At 37.0% G+C, this 17807-nt stretch overlaps 1 protein-coding gene and 1 pseudogene across 1 annotated transcript in view; one reads left to right on the forward strand and one right to left on the reverse strand.

Annotated features, from left to right (window-relative positions):
* Positions 1-17807, forward strand: part of HMCN1 (hemicentin 1) — a 465916-nt gene that overhangs the window by 43457 nt on the left and 404652 nt on the right. The window lies entirely within an intron of this gene.
* On the reverse strand, positions 16858-17012 carry LOC124510533 (uncharacterized; annotated as a pseudogene).

Consider the following 17807-nt stretch of genomic DNA (forward strand, 5'->3'; position numbering starts at 1 on the left):
ACATTGTCAGATAAATTCTGAAAGTTAGGGTATTGAGGAAAACATTAGGAATTATGAATGGTTAGAATGGATCATTAACCATCAGTCTTTCAGGGATGAGGATTATGGGGCGGTGTTGGGGCTTGAACACTTTTAAGTAAGCGTGGGATGAAGCGTAATTGAAAGTGAACAGATCGCCTCTTGGACGTCCTCTGTTTCACAAATTAACAACGTTTTGAAACATTATTCCATTTCAAAATTCACTCAATTTGTAGGTGAAGAATCAAAGCCTCAGAGGTGCCAAGGGCTGATACCCAAGGCAAGGTAGCTGTTAATGACTTAACTGAGATTATAACCTGGATACCTCTTCTCAGCCTAATGCGCTCTTCTTCCTGGAGCAGCTCTGGAGTATATGAAAGAAAGAGACACGGCACGACTTCATGAAAAATACAAGAAAGGGAACAAGTGAGCTTTCTTCAATTAAATATTACAGATTCCTCATTTTCCCTGGGGAATTATTTTAAAAACATTATTTTAATCTACCATATGATGTAGAAACTCTAGCTCCAGTAGGCTAGTCACATCTGTATGGGCTGGCTCTATATGGGCTGGGAGGGGCATGCTTGGCAGGGAATCTGGATGAAAGCCAGGTGAGGCATTTGTTTAGGAGTCAAATAACAGGGTGGCAAAAAGTCACTGGAGGGAAACAAAAGGGGATTTGATGTAACTAATTGATTGTGAATGTGGCCTGAAGCGTGCGAATCGGGTGGGGGGGACCTTCACAGTCCACTGGCTAAGTATGTGCTTTCTAATCAAGAGGTTAGTGTTCATGAGTCCTGTTTCTCTTTTGAAAGGGGCTTATTCATTGGGGGAGTTATTGGGAACATGTGTTTATTAGGCGGGTTGGTGAAAGCTTTAACATTGTTGAAAGAGGTCAGCTGTGTTACTCAACTGCTGCTGTATACTGTAGTAATTGACAGTGCTAATAGCAGTGGGCTGTATAGAGAAGTTGTTTTTCCCTTCGGGTTTATTGACTCTTCTATATGTTGAAATGTAATGCTGTGAAGTCTGTGTTTGTTTTTCTATTTGACCCAAATCATGGCTCAAAGCATACGGTTTACTAGGTGATAAGCCGTTGGTATTTCCTGTTTGTATTTATTAGTAGGTCTAGTTTATTGTTTTCATATTTAAATTCTTTGTAAGCTCACTCTAGTTTTCTTCTTAGAGTTGTTTATGAACCTTTAAATTGTCTCTTGTGTATTTGATAGTTGGAGAGCAGAACTGTCTTTCTGCATTCTAATTAGATTGTTTTCAGGAGCCATTCGCTTTCTTCACTCAGGGAGGAATGTCAATTGCTGTCATTGAATTTTCCTGCACATGGGCAAGTGATGAACATGCCCTTCAGGTGGGGATTAACTTTCAATATCTATAATTGTATAGTTTTTTTTTCTTTTTTTAGTCTTTACTCAGTAAAAATAGCCAGACTGTAATGTGGAGTAAATACAAGAAATAAACATCTCTCTCTCTCTCTCTCTCTCTCTTTTTTTTTTTTTTTTTTTTTTTTTTTTAGCAATTACATTCTTGTGTCTTCCTTTTTCTGTAATTAAAAAAAATCTCCGTAACAATGCAGCTTGATGCATTAGAGCTCTGCTGGAGGTAAATTGTTTTGGAAGCTTGGTAAAATAAATAGGGTCATTATGAGAGTGGAAAAATATATATAAGCTTTTAGCATCAACAGATGCTTTACTTATTGTAGAATAACATAGCATGAGTACATAAAAATTGCATAATATAAATGGCACATATTCTGGTTGCCTGTTTAGGATGCTTGTTTTTCTTTTATCTCCTTCCTGGCAGAATACTCACTTTTTATAAGAATACAGATTTTCTTTCAATAATTGCTGCTTTTACTTGGTGAACTCCACTTTTTTGTATTATTGTTTATTGTTAAAAATAGGGTCTGCATTGCCTTTGAAAGTATGTTTGCTCATAGCCAATTAAAAATCCATGTAAGAATGCAGTCATGCATCATGTCTTACTCTTTAGACTTACTCTTATACCACAATTTGCTTATCCATTATTCTGTTGATGGACATTTGAATTGCTTATTGTTTTTGGGTATTCTAAATATTTAAAAATTTTTTTAAGTTTATTTATTTATTTTGAGAGAGACAGAGACAGCACAATTGGAGGAGGGGTAGAGAGAGAGGGAGAGAGAGAATCCTAAGCAGGCTCTGTGTTGTCAGTACAGAGCCAGATGTGGGGCTTGAACTCATGAAACCATGAGTTCATGACCTGAGCTCAAACCAAGAGTCGGATGCTTAACTGACTGAGCCACCCAGGAGTTCCTGAATATTCTTATGCAAGTCCTTTTGTGGACGCATATTTTCATTTCTTTTGAATAAATATCTGGAATTGCTTGGTCATAGAATCAATATATATTGCACAGGCTGCTTCTTTAAAACATAATTGGAAATATTAGTGGAAAACTTGGGAATGTTGTCTACTCACCTCTCTTCCTCACTGTTCTGGTGTACACAGGATGTGTTTTGGGATGACTGAGCCACTTTCTAGAATCTTCACTTTCTCTCCCCTCTGGCCGCGTTTCTTGAAAAGAAAGTGGCATTAAGATTGTGCCTCCTACTTCATTTGATATATTTCTTGGTTAGTTTTAATGAATTCTTTTCTTTTTTTTCTTCATTTGTTAGGTTTTTAGGAAGGAAGATTCTGGGACCTGGCTTTAAATTACTAATTTTCCTTTAAAGCCAATTTATAGTAGAGAAAATACTGAAAATTACTCAACTAATTCAGAGTCTTTCTCCCTTTCGTGTTATATATATATATATATATATATATATATATATATGTATTTGTATGTATATATATATGTATGTATATATTTGTAAATATGTATGTATATATATTTCTCATTTTTTATATTTTTAAATATATATATATATTTCTCAAAGCAGATAAATGTTTTAAAACCAAATTTGGCTTTATTCTGCCATCTTGCCCCAGAAGTCCAATAGTTCTGTTTTGAAAGCCAAATATGGAGAATTTTTCTGCAGCATGACAAATACCATCATGTCTGTGGCTAATAGGAGACTCCCTGTCCTTAAAAATCAAATACTTCATTAACATGAACAAATCCTAGGAGAGTTCTGAAAAAGATTCATCTTCTTTAGTGGGATGTTTTAAAAACACATATATTCTCCTCACTATGGTATTTTAACTAATTCTACTGTGAACATACTTTAAAACAGCATTGACTGGGGCACCTGGCTGGCTCAGTGGGTAGAGCATGGGACTCTTAATTCAGGATTGTGAGTTTAAGTGTCATGTGGGGTATAGAGATAAATAAAATAAAGTAAAATAAAATAAAATAAAACAAAACACCATTGCCTACTGGATAGAAATCTGTTATATAAATTGGGTGACCTGGTGCCTAATCCTGTCTTCGCTTATCAGCTATTGTTGGCAAGTCATTACTTTTTCTGTAATTGAAATCCTCAATCAGTAAAATGCTGCATGTGCACGTCAGGGAAGCCCATGTAGATTAACACAAAGATGTCTGGAAGACATTTTGAGGTATTTTAGAAAAAGAATGCATTGTGATTTTATAACATCATGATGATGTTGTTATTTATCTGGCTCCAAAGAGGCCTCTTTTAGTTTCCAAATTGAAGGCCCAGAAATCATTTTCCCTAACATGAGGTTTTCCATGGAAATGCAGAAAATAGTATTTGGAACTTGTGTTTATGCATATTCTTCTATGTTTTCTCTTCATGCCCATTATTTTGTATTTAGCCTTGTTTTTTCCCCCGTTAACAATTACTCCTTTCTCTTGTCACTTATTTCTTTGTAGAGGGCTATTTGGCCAGTAAGAAACAATCTTAAATTTTGTTTCAGTATGAAACGCACATGGGCAAAGGGAGGCTGGGCTTTGTATTAAAAATGGCGTCTTGGCTCTCTTTGCCTCATCTGGGGTTCTCTTGCCTCTTGGCTTTCTTTGACTTCCTTGGAAATCTGTTCTATGGCTCAGTCTGGTTCCAGCAGTTGCAATGTATCATTGTGCAAACCTTTGCTAGCTGCAAATACCCTCTTAAAAATGTATTTAACCACAGATTTCAATCTGCAAATTATTAATGTTAAAACTATTTGAAGAAGGACACATTTCCAGATACCAAGCCAGCATGAAGCTTTTACATAAATCAAATATGGCAGAACCAAATTAATACTATTGAATTTTTCCCAACATCTAGGTTTGGGCCATAGCGATGGCCTAATTACCCATTTGTGGTTAGCATCATCATATCGTATACCATGTGTCACCCTAATGCTATATTTGCCAGCATTGCATATGGAACCTTTCCCCCTTCAGGCTTGTTAAAAGTTAAATGGAATGAAGGGACGTGCTTTTTTGACTTGCCTCTGGCAACATGAGATGACTTTTTGTTTTTCAATGTTTTGTTTTTCTCTTCCTCAGTTTCAGTATAATGTCACCAGCTAAAATATGTCCCTTTAAATTTGAACCTATGAGGTATATGTGTGCATGTGTGTGGTAGAGTAGGAGAGAGAAAAGGTCATGGAGCACCATGTTAAATGTAAGTTTTATTGATGAAAAATTGGCCTAAAAGACAGATGGAAAAGATGTACCTTCTGGGGTACTCCCTTTATCCCATATGAGAAGAATTAGGTTAAGATTGGGCTTGGATGGTAGTACAGAATGCCCTTCTGAGAAGTTGCTTTAAACTCTAGCTTGGCTCGGTCTCTTACTGTGGGCTGGGAGACTGGGGATCGGTAGGTGCGTGCCACACTGACTTAGAGTCCGGAGAGATTGGCAGGAGCTCACCCAGCGCCCAGGGTTGCCCACTTGACCAAAGCACATGGTATGCTAACATTGCAAAATCAACTGCTGTGATTTTGAGAGCTCACAGGGAAGTATGTTGGGGAGAGAGTCACCATTGTGGGAACAAAGAGTACAGAAAATCATAAGAATCCTCAGCATGGCCGTTGTCATTTTTCAGTTCTCCTTGGCAAGTCCTTATTCTCTCTTTGACCAAAATCCTCCATTAGCAAAATGCTAGAATATATTTTACCTGTGTTTCTTGGGGTAGAAGGAGCAAATGTTGGGAAAGAGAGAAGGAGGGAAACTAACCTTCATTGTGCTTACATGCATTTTCTCTTTTAATCCTGTGAGGTAGTCTTTGTTTATACCATATATCATATTACAGATAATAAGGTTAAGCTCTGAGAGGTCTAGTAACTTACTGAAGGCCAAATAGCAGCAAAGTGGAAGCTGGAGTTCTGGCCCAAGCGTTTGGATTTAGAGTATATGTTTGGATTAGTATATACTAAACCTTTCTCTCCCACTCACCCTCAAATACTGATATCCAGAGTAGAAGTCTGTCTATATTAAAAATCACCTTAGGGGCGCCTGGGTGGCTCAGTCGGTTAAGCGTCCGACTTCAGCCAGGTCACGATCTCGCGGTCCGTGAGTTCGAGCCCCGCGTTGGGCTCTGGGCTGATGGCTCGGAGCCTGGAGCCTGTTTCCGATTCTGTGTCTCCCTCTCTCTCTGCCCCTCCCCCGTTCATGCTCTGTCTCTCTCTGTCCCAAAAATAAATAAACGTTGAAAAAAAAAATCACCTTAGCTTGTTCTCTTGAGCCATTACTCAGTGAATTAAATTTAATTGATTTTACCCTATTGGTTTCATGAGTTTGAAATGTATGATATTGCCTTCTATTTTGATTTTTGTTTTTAAAAGAGTTCAAGGATTATTGCAAAGTTTTGACATTTCTCTAATGCCAACACAGCGGACCTAAAGAGGACATAGTTTCGTCTATGCATTTATTTGAGTGACATTATAAAATACTCAATTCAGCATATCTGTACACACATATGTGAGACATTGTGCCCAGCCTTCCCTCCTCCTCACTTCTCAACCCCCCCCCCCAGAGAGAGAGAGAGAGAGAGAGAGAGAGAGAGGTAGTGAAAATTAATATTACATTAGAATACATGATGGTTTTCTTTTATTTTTGTGGAATATGTAAAACATGTGGAACCTGAAATAGAATTTACTATTGACAGATAAACACACAGACCAGCTTTTAAGTAATAGATGCTTTAATCTATATTAGAGGTTTGGTTGGAGTTTTGCCATATTGTTTAAATTAGCCCCATAGTTTAGAGTGGGCTTTTGTAGGGAGCCATTGTAATTTTCATCCCTTAGACACTGGTATTTTCATGAGCTGAAGTTAAATGTCTCAAGGGATAGTGGAATATCATTAAAACATTTCCTGAGCTTGCTTGGGCTGTAGATTGGTATGCCCAAGTCTGCTCTTAGAAGAACAGAGCTTTTGTTTTGTTTTGTGAGGAAATGATCTTGCCCCCAAATGCAATTTTTCTTTTTAATGGAGATTTAAAAAAATATTTTTCAGAAAAAAAATCGTTCAAGTAATTCACTAAAAATGTTTCATACTTAGCTTGAAGAAATCGTGGGGATTTTATTATTTTTATTTGCCTTTTAATACCTATGTAATAGGCAACAAATTCAAAATATTTGGTTAACCCAAGATTTTCTGAAAAATTATGAAATAAAGCTTCTTAGACATTTTGAGACAGAGAAATAAAAACATTTAACACTTGTTTTCATTAGAAATTCAAAGAATTCTAAATTATTTTTATAAAATTAAAATTCACCTATAGTATTTGTTACAACTTTTCCACCACTGATATCTAAAAAGCAGTAAAGAGCAGGGTACCTTATTAATGTAACTTGACAAACATATTTTATGTTCTAGCTTTGGCAGCTGGGTGAATGGGTTTTCTGTTAGTTAAGGGAAGGAACAAGGGTGTGTGAGAACACAGTGAGCTGTTGGGGTCTTAGTGATTTGGTAGTTTTTGTAATCACACAAGCTAGTAATCACAGAGACACTGGCAAAAACTCCAGGGAGGTTTAGCATGACATGGTATTCGGACCTCAGTATGCTTAAGTAACATTTTGAAATCATCATAATCTCACTATGATATAATAAAGAATGATTGATTACATTAATTTTAAAGCATGTCATACACATTGATTACTTTGTGATGTTGTAAAATAATATTGTAATTCTTAGACAATAGGAATATCGTCATAGCATTTAACTGAGTTATGCCACCAGTTGTAGCAATTGGATGACATATGACATAGATATTTTCTCTACCACGTTTTTAAGTGGTTATTTCTGTGACTGTGGCCCTGTGATTACACTAGAGGTACCTTGTGATGACCTTTTAATAATTTCAGTGACTCTGCCCTGGTTGTTGGCAGAGGCAATTTTATATGGTACCTCTTAGCTTCTGTGGGCTCAGGCAAGACACCTCTGGTCCAGAGTTAGAGACAATCTCTGAATTTACTTCTTACCAGTGTAGTCATTAACTCTGTGCTTTTCTTTCTTTCTTTCTTTCTTTCTTTCTTTCTTTCTTTCTTTCTTTCTTTCTTTCTTTCTTTCTTTTTTTCTTTTTCCTTCTTTTTTCTGTCCTTCTCTGGGCTTTACCTGCTAAGAACTATGGGATCTGCAACATTAAACAGTCTTTCTGTTTTAAAGACCTTTGGTACTTGAGTATTTGTCAGATCCTTCCTTCTTCAAAAATATCTGTTCTGGTTCCATTCCTCTGAGACACTCTTCAGTCCTTTTCGATTGGTCCCTGCAAACAGTTCCTCCTATCATTCATGAAATACACACACACACACACCCACACCCTAAAAAGTCTCCTGATCAAAACAAAAACAGTAAGAACAAAAACTTGCTGTTCCAACCTAACAACTCCTTCAAACTGCTACTTTAATATCATGCATTCCTTCATTGTCAAATTTATTGAAAGCACATTTTAAACCTACTCGAAATTTCCACTTCCTAATCACCCCTTCCTGTATTCTTTGTAATAAAGCTACTATTCTCCAGTGGTCGCCAACAACATACTTGTTGCCAAAGCAAACAGTGATTTGGTCAGTCTCATTCTCCTTCCCTTTTTTGTAGACTGTGATGCTACTGACTCTTTCCAGAACACTGTCTTTATGCTTGATTTTCATACCACTGCTTTATCCTTCTTGTGGAGCTTTGTGATAAGACAAATTTAGTGGGAATCTCAGACTCTCAGTGTGATTCTTAATAACTGCATATGGGCACCTTATTTAACTGGTAGGCCTCCATATCCGGAGGCATAGAAGAGAAGAGAGGAAGGGCTGTTTGATGACTTGATGAAGGCCTAGAGGAGTGCTTTTTCAATGGGGCCCCATCAGCATTTAGGGTTGGACAATTTTTCCTAGCGAAGGACTCTTCCAGGCATTGCAGGATATTTGGCATTCCTGACCTCCAGGCACTAATTGCTGGTTGCACTCCCCACTGTGCTAACCGAAAAATGCCCCACACATTCCCAAATGCCCTCTGCTGAGGTGATACTCTGCTGGGTGAGGCGAAGTCATGGTTAACTTTTTTCCTCTGAAAGTCCTTGGCATCACATAGAAGCCCTTTCTCACTTACTTCTTTTGAGAGGCTAGGGTGGTGTGTAAGGTCCAGCATCATTTATTTCTATTACCTGTATCATAAAATGTGCACCTCCCATATTATCCTATTCAGACTTTTCCAAACATACTTTTCCAGTTCCAAGTATCTATCTTTATGGATGTGGTAATGTCATGCTTGAGAAGTACCTGCTCATATTTGCTCATATTTTGGATTTCACTTAGACCTAAATGCCTTGACCCCCAGATATAGGAGCTGCTCCTGTGAGCTCCTTTACCACCTGCAGAGCATTTATCATAGTGGAATCCATAGCTCCTTTTCATATCTGTCTCTCTCGGCACACTGCAGGACAGAGACTCCATCTTGTTCATGCCTGTTGTAGTGTTTGGTAGGCCTTCAATAAATATTTGCTATTATGTGAATACAACAAAAAGGAAGGAAAGTATGGTAAGAATCAGAAAAATGTTTAGGTAGAAAAGAAGTGGAAAGAGCTCATGTTAACTGGCCACACACATTGGGGTGATGTGCATTGTGTTAAGAAGTTCAAGTGCAGAGGGAGGTTTCACTGCTCTGTTATCTGGACAGAGCCAACAAGGAAAAAATGGGCGATGAAGTAGCACATGCTCCCATTTGCACTTAGAAGGGATGTCTTTGTGGTAAACTTAACTTTTTATGGAAGTAATTTTCAAAAACCCCAGAGCAGGATTGAAGAAAATGTAAAGTTGAAATCAGAAACATGGGGGATTGTGATTATTTAGAAAGATTTGCAAAGATCAGGCTTGGGGAAGGAGGGAGAGTTAAGATTTCTTGTAACAAAAATAAATTAAAAAAAAAAAGCAGTGTGCTGTATGTCTTTAATGCAGAGATTTAAATGGATTTTGAGAATTTCATTTTTCATAATCTCTGAACTCCTTATCTTTATCATTGAAGATATTTTTAAAATAAACCCTTATTTTAAAATTCAGCCTTTTCTGGTTGCCAGATTACATTCCCAAAATTATTCTATATTCTCTTATGAGCATGTCTTCAATTCTCTATCCATTTACTGTTTGTAGCTGTTATTAGTTGGCACAGCTGGTTTGCATAGAAGCCTTTTTCCCCTTAGCCCATAGATAGATATTAAGTGCTACTCAGTGGACACAAACACATCTGGCCTTAAATCTTAACTTTATTGATGCTGTTGCAGGATTTTTTACCTCAATACCCGGATTTGTTGTCTCGCTGCTTCGAAGAATGAATAGGTGAACACAGAATGAGCAGCAGGCAAAAGTTTATTAGAGTGTAAGATCAGAGAAGTATGAAAGCTCTCTTTGCAGAGAAGGGGACATTGGAAAGTGAATGCCCATGGACTATAGTCAAGGATCCTTGTTTTATATGTGTTTTCCCCCACCTGGGGACCTCAGGTCCTATCCTTTCCCTCTCTATTTTATCTTATCTTTTCCTTTCATAATGCTGTGTAAGCTTTTATGTGGTTCAAGAGACAGGATACCAGTTTGCTTTCCTACTAATGTTCTAATTTTGTCAGTACAAACTGTGTTCTGTAGCTACTAAACCAAATCATTGGCCAAGGGTCTTTGCAGTTTTCTTACGCTCTAGTCAAGAAAGCTAGAAAAGAGACTTAGGACATTACAGTTAACTGTTGTTATACCTCTTGTTTGGAAACAAAAATTTAATTAATGCTTAAAACCAGATGAATTCACTTTTTTTCCAAATACTCTTTTTGCTGATTTTATTCAGTAATTTTTGAACCATTAGCTTCCTGAGTATATTTATGTCTTTGTATAAGAAAAAACAACAAAACTGGAGTACTCAGAAGGACTAAATTAGCCATGATTGGTTCATATATTCAGATTGAATGTTGTAATTTTTAATACATCATAAATGTAGAGGACAATCCTAAATAGTTCAAGCAAACCCATGTAAATCCTGAGCTTGGAATAGGTGATTTAGTCTCTTTTGCTCTGGGATATGCTTCACCCAAGGATAAGCCCAGATGAGAGTGAAGAGTGCTGATGGGTAGGTGGATTGACTAATTGAATAAACATTTATAAAATGCATTGTATAAAATGGAATGTGTGTTCCAGGCAGTGAAGGTATAAAAATGAGTAAATAGATATGAAAAAATAGCAGTAACAACAATTCAAAACATATACAATAGAAGTTATTTTATTTTTTAATGTTTATTTATTTTTGAGAGGTTGTGAGGGAAGGGGAGGAGAGAGAGGGAGACAGAAGATCCAAAGTGGGCTCCATACTGATAGCAGAGAGCCCTATGCGGGGCTCAAACTCTTGAACTCTGAGATCATGACCTGAGCTGAAGTCAGATACTCAAGCTCAACCGGCTCAGCCATTCAGGGACCCCTAGAAGTTATTTTAGAAGGACAGTTCAGAAGATAGTGATAACATTGGTTGGCTCTCTTGGTTAAGGGCCATCACCATGCTAATAACGAGCAATTATTTGTGCTTGCATGGACCGTATAGTCTAAATCTTTAAGAATTGCTTAAACTAACATTTTAAGTGCTGATTGATGTCAAAAGAATAGTGATAGCAAATATTGAAATTAGTAATTTTTTAAACAGGGGAAAGGGTGGGGCACCTGGGTGGCTCAGTCAGTTAAGTGTCTGACTCGTGGTTTCAGCTCAGGTCATGATCTCACATTTTGTGAGTTTGAGTCCTGCATTGAGCTCTGCACTGACAGTGTGGAGCCTGCTTAGGATTCTCTCTCTCTCCCTCTCTCTTTGCCCCCCACCCCCCACACACTCTCTCTCTCTCAAAAAATAAATAAATAAACTTAAAAAAATAAACAGGGGAAAGGAAAGCATTTAAAAAATCATCCAGGTTTTAGAGGGACATTTTTCAAATAATATGTATGTCCAGGAAGATTCTGGTGCACTCCACCTGAGGGTTAAGCATTACATTTTCTTTCTCTCCATCATTTGAAAATCACTGCATGTAATGTGAGATATTTACTGATTGGAGTGTCTCGTGCAGATGGTCTATGTGCAGACCTAAAAGTTGGTTCAGAACCAGTACGTTAAGTTTTTGTTGAGAACTATCAAAAGGTTGAGCCACAAAAAAAAAAAAAAAAAAAGTTGAGCCATTAACTGTGTTTAATTAGAAAAGTAAAACCTATGCATTCCAAATGCTAATAATTTCTGACACTAATGGCATTAATTTACCCCCACCAATGCCATTTCTTGATATCTGTGAGACTTCTTTATAATTCAGCAGCTCTGGGAAGTGTTACTATTTGCTTCAATGATCCAGTGTTTTGTCTTTATTTGATACATATTCTTGTCATTTTTGTTTTCTCCCTCTAAAAGGAGGGTGCTGTAGCATGGACACTCTAACAAGTTTGTAATGCAGCCATATTCCCAGACCCAGATGATGTATTTAGTCATGCCTTATTGAATGTATGCAGGACACTGATTAAAAAAAAAAGTGTTGTAATAACATGGCCAAAATATGACTTTTGTAAGGAAAATGAAAGCAATACCACTATATTTAGAATTCTTAGATTAGAACCTTAGCAGGAATTTTTAGATTAGAACCTTAACTTTTGGAAGATTTATATTGGTCTGAAATTGTTTCCATTTCCCATTAGAATCCACTCTCTATTTCTGGGGAGCAGCTAGAAATCTTGGCTTTCTGTTGAAGGAATAATGTGTGTGTACGTTGCATTAGAAAGAAGTAAGCATACCTTAATAAGCGTGCTCCATACTGAACTTTATACAAAATGGTCCCACGACTGAATGTCAAATAAATAGACTTTGAAAGGTAGGAGTGGTCATAATTGAGATTGTGAAGTTTCTTTCCCATAGTAATTGGCCACTATCTGACAGAAGCTATAGTGCCTTTGACTTACTTATAACTTTCTGTTGCCAATCCAAATATTTCAGTTTCCTGGCTGTCCAAGAAATGTGCATTTTTATCTTGTTACTTCATATAATCACAGAATCCTAAAAAAATAAATTAAAGAATCATTTTAGAATCTTTTCCCAAGAGAAACCTTTTTTTCCCCCAAGGAGCTGCACGTTGAGTTGGTTGTATTACAAATCATCAATTTCTGACTGTTGAAATGACCTTGTAGTAACATACTGCATTTGGTGCCCTCATGCCAAGGACGCAACTCAAGAAGTCATGATGAGCATTTGGGTGCCAAATTCTACTTTACAGTTCCTCATAGGAATGTCTTGAGTGTGGGGATCTCTCCTCATTGCCTAAAGTTCTCAGAAAAAGATGTGATCTCTGTTTATATTGATAGGTCATAAAGAGGAACATGTCCAGCATATGAAAAATAAGAATTTTCTCACCTCTTCAATCCTAGAAAAAGAACTAAGAACTACTTAAAGAACTGAGGTTTTGGGGTTTCCCTTCTATTTTATTTATTTTATTTATTTTTTGGTGGGGGAGAGAGAGTGAGAGTGTGAGCAGAGGAGGGGCAGAGGAAGAGGGAGAGAGGAGAGGGAGAATCTCAAGTGGGCTCCACACCCAGAGTGGAGCCTAACTCAGGAGATCTCAGGACCTTCAGATCAGGACCTGAGCTGAAATCGAGAGTCAAAAGACTGAGCCACCCAGGTGCCCTGGGGCGGGGGGTTCCCTTTTAAATTGCAACACTGATTTCTTCCTCTTACAAGTTTTAAAAGATACATTACTGGAGGGGTTGTGGGAGGGGGGATGGGCTAAATGGGTAAGAAGCATTAAGGAATCCACTCCTGAAATCATTGTTGCACTATATGCTAATTTGGATGTAAATTTAAAAACATATAATAAAAAAAAAGATACATTAAGTAACTTCAATGAAGGTGAAAGGTGAAGGACTGTGTCTGTTTTGTTCCCTATTGTATCCCAAGGTCTAGCATATAATAAACGTTCACTAAATATTTGTTGACTGACTAAATGAATAATAATGAATAATGTTAGTGATGCCTGCCATAGTTATGGCGCCTTATTTTTAACTATGTGTTAGAAATCATCCTCATCTGTATAGACTTTAACAGTTCTAAGCTTTGATTTTTTCTTCTGTAAGTATGACTAATTTATATTATATTTGTTATAATATTAGTTGTTTTAAAGGTTAGTGATAAGCACCTATTACATAGTAGGTACTTGTTAAATTGTTGGAAATCTTATGAATAATTATAAATGGAATAATGACAACTTTAGTTATTTCATGTTTCTGTTGTTTTGCAAATGAATTAGATCTTGTAGTAAAAATTTCCATGTGTCAAAGTATTTGAATTAACCGTATCCAATTTTATGAAATGTTCTACTCTTTATGAATGGTTTATGTTAAAGAGAAAGTAAGTGTCACCTACTGAAAATACGTTAGGCCATGAGTGAGACATGAATATTTGATAACCTCTCTTTCTATTTTATTTTTGTGGAAAATACAGCAGATTTGTATGGTTGCTAGGAGAATAAACTACATTGCACAAAGCAAAAGATGAACTGGTTTGGAAACATTTAAAAATAAAACAAAACAATCACTGCAACAAAACAAATAGGCACAGAGGCATAGCACCTGGTGAATACTTGGGAGACAGGAGACGATATTTGTTTTCAGTTGAATTGAGTAGGACAACTCCTTACTGAATGGAAATCATGTACTGCTACTATGAAAGGCTTGCCTGTTTAGAGTTTGGTCAGTAATTCAGAATGATTCGTGTTAGTGATGAGCGCCGAAATAGAAAAAGTCAGTTGGCTAAGATATTATCACTTGCGTGCTAAGAAAAAAGAAATGTTCTGGAAAAATAACAGCCAAATGACTGGATACACTTTTCTTCCCATTTTTTTTTTCTTGAATTTTCCAGAAACTCCAGGTTGTTCTGATAGTTCAGTGCTCTGAGTTTCTAGTTTGGTCATTTACTCTTTTATTCAACAAATACTGCTTCCATAACGTGCTAGGCCCTCACTTGGCATGGGGATGGTTGAAAAACAAAAACAGATGAAGTCCCTCTCCCTTTGGCTAACAGTCTTGTGGAGTGACCAAAATTGATTAAATAGTCAAACAGTTGAAAATGTATAATGTAACTTAGAGAGTATGATATAGTTGAGGCATTCAGGCAAGACTTTCTCAAGGTAGTGAAGGCAGAATTCAATGCCAAGGAGGAATAGGACTTAACCAGAAAAGAGAGTAGAAGGGAGAACCATCTAGAGTAAGGACACAAAGGAAAGGTCCTATTGAATAAAGGTGTGTAAGAGAAGCTGAAAGATACGGAAATAATTAGGAATTGCTGGAGGAGTAGGTAGAAGCCGGATCATGCAGGGACATTGTATTTAGTCAGTGCTTTAAGAGCTTCAACTTTATCCTAAAAACAGTAGGAAATTGCTAGAAGGTTTAATTGGTAGATGATGTAATCAGATTTATGTTTTAGAAAAATAGCCTTGGCTCCCGGGGGGGGAGTGTAGTTGAGAAGAGCTCATAGTAATTGATGGAAGAACTGTTAGGAACTGTTGCCATAGTCTAGGTCCTCTAAGACGTAAAAGATGGTAGAGGTAGCTGCTAGGACTAAGGTGGTTGATGAGATAAGGAAAAGTGGAAAGATTCAAGAGTTGTTTCGTGGGCAAAATGGATAGGGTTTGGCGATGGTTTAGGTGATGGAGGAATGAGGCTGGAGGGGCTAAAAAATAACTCCTAAATTTTTGTATTGTACAGCTGGATGAATGTAGGTACTTTATGAGATGAGGGACAGTGGAAGAGAACTAGATTGAGGGGCGAGGTAAATCATAAATATTTCTTTTACATATTGAACTGTGTGTAACATAGAGACATTTTAGTAAATGTGTAGACTAGAGATGTACATTTCTGGGTCACCATTGCATATGTTTGAACTGAACTCATTGGCATGGATGAGATCAGCTAGGGAAACTGTAAATAAGGTGGCCTAGAGATGAGTCTTTAAGAACCGCAGAATCTTTACTGGCCAAGTAAGGAAGAATGAACATGTAATGGAGACACCCAGAAACAATGATAAAAGAGGAGGGAAAAAATCAGGACAATATTTTGTCAAGGTCACTAGGGACAGAGAGAGTGCTTCGAGATAGATGGAGTCATGCCAAATGCTGTTGAGAGATCTTTCAAGATGTGGACTGAAAAGCACTTATTTGATTGAGTGTGTGATGAAAGTCACTGGTGACTTGACCCAGAGCTCTTTTGGTGAAGTGTTGGGAGGAAGAAGCCAAATTTGGCTAAAGTTTGAGGCTTCAAGGGGAGATGAGGGAATGGTGAGCATAGACAAATATTTTGACAAGTTTGTGTATAGAGGAGAAGAGAAAATAGGTGGTGAAGGAGAATAAGGGGCACAGGGAGGTGGTTTTTCTATTTGTTTAAATTTGAGAAATTTGAAAGATTTAAGAGCTAAATGGCCACTTTGGTTAATAATACTGTATTACATGTTTGAAAGTTGCTAGGAGAGTAGATCTTACAAGTTCTCATCACAAGAAAAAAAAGTCTGTAGCTATGTATGGTGATGGCTCTTAACTAGACTTATTGTGGTGATCATTTCACAATGTATACTAATATTGAATCACTATGTTGTATCCCTGAAACTAATATAATGTTGCATGTCAATTATACCTCAATTTTTTAAAAAAAAGCGGCAGGAAAAAAAAATCCAATGGGAAAGAGAGAGGAGATCAATCTTAAATATATATAGTAGAGAGAATAATCCAGAAAATAAGGCTCCTACTGCATGTTTGGAATTCATTTTTTCTTTTTGGTTCCTAGAATTTGATTGCTTATTTGCACCAACCTTTAGGAAGAGGAATGTCAGAATTTTCTGTGAACTTCTTAGCACCCCCAAAGTGACCTTTACACAAAAGAAATGCCCTTTTTATTAAGTGCCTTCACTAAAATTAGCAGAACCAAGGAAATGAGGAGGAAATGATTTAGGAGAGTAAAAATGATGAGATAAGAAATAAAAAGAAAGCTAAATTCCTGTACACATACTTTAACTTTCATAATCCTCTTCAAGTGTGTGTGTGTGTGTGTAGATAGATAGATAGATAGAAAGACAGACATTTTTATAACTATAAAGGAATTTCATTATAAACACTTATTCTTGTAACTCAAGTCTATAGAAACAAAGATAAATATTTTATCTGTGGAATGGAGGCAACATCTGGTCATTTAAACTGAAAGATCCATTATTTTTGTTTTTGATAACATTTTTTTCCAGTCAGTTTTACCTTCCAAAAGAATTTGGGGTGGGAAAAAGAAAAGGAGTTGAAATACAGATTTCTAGCAGCAATGTTCTTCCAACATTTAAAGAATGAGATAGACATACGGCACAGGGAATATAGTCGACAGTACTCTAATAGCGTTGTATGGCGGCATGTGGTAGCTACACTTGTCAACACAGCAAAACGTACCGAGATGTCGAATCACTATGTTTACACCTGAAACTAATATAACATTGTATGTCAACTCTACTCAAAAACATTGGGAAAGTTTTCAGCTAGCAATAATCGCACCTCGGATAAACCTAAGTGGCTACGATACTGCCACTGTGTAAAGCTCAAATAAAAACATTTAAAAATAAATTAAAATATATAAATAAAAAGAATGAGACGGAGAAAGGACGAGGCAGAAAAGGTACTTTTGAATAGTCCATCCATACCTACTTAGAGAGAGGAAAGTAGAATTAAGTAGAATTCCAGTTGTTTTAAAATTTTCTTATACTACAGACACTGCTTTTTATGCCCATCTTTTTCATTTATGTTAAAGCATTCTGACCCTCTCCTGTGATGCCCACTAGTTGTGAAAAGTTGGGTAAATCCACCCTTCAGCTTTGTCATCTATAAAACAGAGATGGAAGAGATGACATCCAAGTTTCCTTCTGATCCAAGGTTCTGGGATTCAGCAAACTTTAGTCATTGCTTCTTGGCTATCACTTAGTAGTTGTCCTCAGAATAAGTCTTCTTGGATTCTTAAGTTATCTGTCAACAGAAGTAAATTCTTTCTCTTTATTTTTGAAATATCTCTGTTGGAGCCCCAGATACATGAATGGATACAGAAAAAAGACATAATTTTTATTTATCTCTTCCCACACACACTTCCTGAACCAGGTGGGTCACAAGAGTTTGCAAGTCAGTGTGTTTTTTTTTAATACTTACTTATTTTTGGGAGAGGGAGAGAGAGTGTAGGGAGGGGCAGAGAGAGAGGGAGGATCTGTAGTGGGCTCTGTGCTGACAGCAGAGAGCCAGATGCAGGGCTTGAACTCAGGAACAGTGAGATTATGACCTGAGCCCAAGTGGGATGTTCAACCAACTGAGCCACCCAGGTGCCCCAAAGTCAATGTATTTTTTACGTTC

Source organism: Lynx rufus, unplaced genomic scaffold, assembly GCF_022079265.1.
Source record: "Lynx rufus isolate CCGP_SWC_20201006 ecotype Redwood Valley unplaced genomic scaffold, mLynRuf1.p SCAF_15, whole genome shotgun sequence".
Lineage (NCBI taxonomy): Eukaryota > Metazoa > Chordata > Mammalia > Carnivora > Felidae > Lynx > Lynx rufus.